The sequence below is a fragment of the Nematolebias whitei genome, chromosome 9 (assembly GCF_014905685.2).
Source record: "Nematolebias whitei isolate Nwh7 chromosome 9, NemWhi1, whole genome shotgun sequence".
Classification (NCBI taxonomy): domain Eukaryota; kingdom Metazoa; phylum Chordata; class Actinopteri; order Cyprinodontiformes; family Rivulidae; genus Nematolebias; species Nematolebias whitei.
The window spans coordinates 42072296-42076424 of NC_056506.1; positions in this window are offsets into that span (position 1 = coordinate 42072296).

Genomic DNA, 4129 nt, shown 5'->3' on the forward strand with positions numbered 1-4129 from the left:
TACAAATGCAGGTGTTCAGAATAGAACAATACCCTCAGTGCCATTTAATATAGAAAAGTATTAATGTTTGATAATTATTTTTTCTATAATCACATTCAAATAAATGTAGCAATACAATAGCAATGATTTATGGGCAGCTGTGGATGAGTGGTTAGATTAGTCATCCTCCAATGCAAGAGTTGGGGGTTTGAATCCACGAGCAGCCACATGCTGAAGTGTCCCTGGGCAAGACACTTAACCCCTCATTGTCTCTGATGTGTATCTCATCGGTGTATGAATGTGACCCCAAAAGCACTGATTAGTCTCTTTATAATGATTTGTTCAATTAGATTTGTAGAGATCTAGCAGAGTGCTGTATGAATGGGTAAATGAGGGCACAGATTGTGTTGTAAAGCGCTTTGAGTATCTGGATAAGATAGAAAGGCATTATATAAATGCAGTCCATTTACCATTTAGCACAGAGTCTAATACAGTAAGCTGGAGGCTAGCGCTAGCATGCTAGCTCCAGAAACAAACAAAAATAATCACCAGTTCCCACTTTTAGAATACACTGTCAGCTGAAGGTTTTTTTTTTCACAAACAGACATCTAAACGTTGAGAGGTATATCATTTAGAAATGGCAACGTGGGCATTAGATAAAGTGCTTTCAATGGCTTAAAACCTACCTGCAACATAGCCTGGTTGTGAGTGTCACTGCACAATCTTTTCCAGGACACCATGTGCCGGTACTCTGGGCGCAGGAGAGTAGCGCCCAGAATAGTCCTATATCTTGTAATGAAGAGGAGCTAACTGCGCATGTACAACTTTTAACAATAGTCTGTGAGCAAAGATTCTTGTGCCCCCAGGATGGAAATACGTCATCAATCGGTGACATCAGAGAAATAATGTTTTTGAAAAAACAACGTTGCTCATTAACTATACAATATTTATCTTAAACAACAACAAAAAAGCATATATTTTGAAATATTTTTATTTTAGAATTTCATGTATTCAAAGTAATATGGTGAGTGGTGTGAGTAGTGGGGCGGCGCCCTAGCGCCCCTTACTGGCTAGCCGCCACTGTTCCTGACACAACCACAAACCACCGAGCTACCACAGCCCTCTGTGTGGAGCAGAAAGCTGACCTCTAGGGCTCCTGGGGGAGCAGATGATCGGGATTAAGGGCCTTGATCATGGGCAAGTGAGACAAATGAGGGTGGAGACAGGTGTAGGTGTTTTACCTTTCCCACCCACATATTAAAGTCGGTCTGGGGAGTTGAACCGGCGCTCTTCCGCTCACAGGCCCACATTTTCTAACCTCTACACTACCACTTCCCCAATCTGCTTCATGTCTTGCAAAAAATTATTATTTAGGAAAATTCCACCTTTATCAGAGATGTGTGCACAAATGCAATAAGAGAGGTCACAGAAGTAAATAAGACCATGTGTGGTGCTTATTGCTTAATTAGTGCTCTGTACCTCGCTAATCTTTTTTAAATCATTTGTTTGAAAACAAACAAAACAATCTTTTGCAATCCACAGATTTTGTGTTTACCTCAACTCCTTTTAATTTTCAAATGAGTGACTCAAGGGTGATGTAACAGCTGCTCACTGTGCAAGGAAGTAGAAGGGCATTAGGTGACGTGTTTTTTTCATCTTTCAAACGTTAACATGCTGCTAACCATGTGTGTAGAATCAATATTTAATAAAAGCACACTCTTTGAATTGTACTTTTGAAATTCAATTGGCTACTTTCCCCTTATTTTAACAAATGTTATACTGCAAGAGCTAAAACGCTTGAGTCACATCTCAAATCACTGCTCTGTTAGACTTGATGTTCTAGAGATGTGATGATAAATCAGCAGATTTCAAATAATGGCTAAACAAACTAAACAGAAGAGTCAAACACCTGAATGTAATTATGTTGTGGGTACATGGATGTATCGCACAGTCTTTGCCTTCTTTTTAAAATTATCTGTTCAAAGTGAAAACAGCCTTTGCCTCGGCTCATTTTAGCAAATTGGTGTTATACAACCTGCATTTTGCAATATAATTTTCTCCGTCATTACTTTTAACAAACACCATAATTTGGATTTCTCCCAGTTTTCAGCATACATTGATAGTGCTTTTATTTTTCAGCCTCTGTGTAAGAACTGCTTAGTAATTACATTTGGAAACATGCCTCCATCCTTCCTTGAGCTTTGGATCTAAAACATCACGTTAGCAAAAACATAAAGCGTTAAAAGTATATAAATTTGATATGTGATACATGCTAAAAGCTATTTTTTGCCTTTGTTGCATGCATCTCTTGTAGTTTTTCAATAACAGTCACATTCAGTTTAAATGAGTAGACACATCTAACCTCTGTTTAATTTGTTTAATTGTAAAATGCTTTTTATTTAAAACTAACCTTAAATTAAATTACTGCTACACAATCCTTTGGTAAATACAAATTTCATTGGTCCAGTTGTTAAACTTACATTTTCCACAATAATATTTTAAAAAGTACAATAAACACAATTATAACCTAGTCGAGTATTAACAACTCTTCAAAGGCCTCTTACCATTTTGAAATGTGCAGCACACCATTTATGTGTTTAGGCTGAAAAAATGTTTGCCCTTTTCTTCCTTAGAGCCAGTGACAGACGTTCACATTTAAAATGCCTCAACTTGACGTATTTCTGAAACTTTTGTGGCCTGCCTTTCCATCACCGAGTTTTCAATGATGTTACATTTAATGCCTTTTGTCCCCAAAAGCATTAATTGAGAAACATGTCTAAGAGCAAGTGGAATTGTGTCAGTATGAGCTAAATAATATGAAACAACCACACATTTGAAAACATTTATAGAATAATAGGATAGAATCACTAATTCAGATTTTTTTTTTCTTCATATATAAGGGTTACAATAAGCAAGCTTGAACATTGTTTATTAGAAATCAGGGCTGTATTTATTGTAACAACTGTTAACAGTGATGCACTATTAGCATGCTGGTTGTGCAAAAAATATGCAAAGCACTTTTGACCCTTGTCAGTGTGATGGTCATTATTAAAAAGAAAATATTTCCACAAGTATAGACAAACAAATTGTATTAATGTTAGTATTCTCATGTTCAGTAGTATGATGCACTCTCATTATTCATTATATTGCAGAACTGAATTTTTAAACGTATTTATACGTTCATTTTTTTGTCCCCTGTTGAGCAAAAAGGGGGAATTGTAAATACTGTCTATCAGTCTGTCTATCTGTGCATGATGTGAGCATGATAACTTAAAAATTAAGTGAGGTACCGACCCATTTTGGGGCGGCTGTGGCTGAGTGGTTAGAGCAGCTGTCTGCCAATGCGAGAGTTGGGGGTTCAAATCCACCAGCAGCCACATGCCGAAGTGTCCCTGGGCAAGACACTGAACCCCTCATAGCCTCCGATGTGTGTCCCATCGGTGTTTGAATGTGATAAAGCTCTGATTAGTCTCTTTAGAATGATTTGTTCAATTAGCTTTGTAGAGATCTAGTAGAGTGCTGTGTGAATGGGTAAATGAGGACACAGATTGTAGTGGAACATGCTTTGAGTATCTTGAAATAAGATAGAAAGGTGCTATATAAGTACAGTCCATTTACCATTTTCGTGTGTTGCTGTCACCATCAAAAATTCAGTTGCCACTCCAAAAAATTATATATCCAATACATCCAATTTACATGTATGCATGTATGTAAACCAATCACCCATATCATTTGAAGAAACTATGCTTTTAAATTTTTATATTGCTTAAAAGTATAGTTTTCACAACTATTGTGTCAAAAAGAAGCAATTCCATTTTGATGTGAGGCTGCATCTAGGTGTAAGAAAGGTGTTTATTGAAAATTGGGTTGCCACATCAAAATCCAAGATGGCTACCAATATATCACCTCTATCATTTGAGGAAGGTATGCTTTCTAGTTTTTTTTTTTTTAAATATTGCTTAAAAGTATAGTTTCCTCAAATTATTAAAGTAGCTGAAGATTATTTTTTGTTGGTTATGGCCCCCATTGGTCACCCTCTGGCTCTGCCATTGTGTCCAGTCGTGGATAAAATTGCTTCCTCCATTTGCCAGGATCCATCATACTGTACCTCCTCAGACAAGCGAAATAAATAAATAAAAACTACATCTGT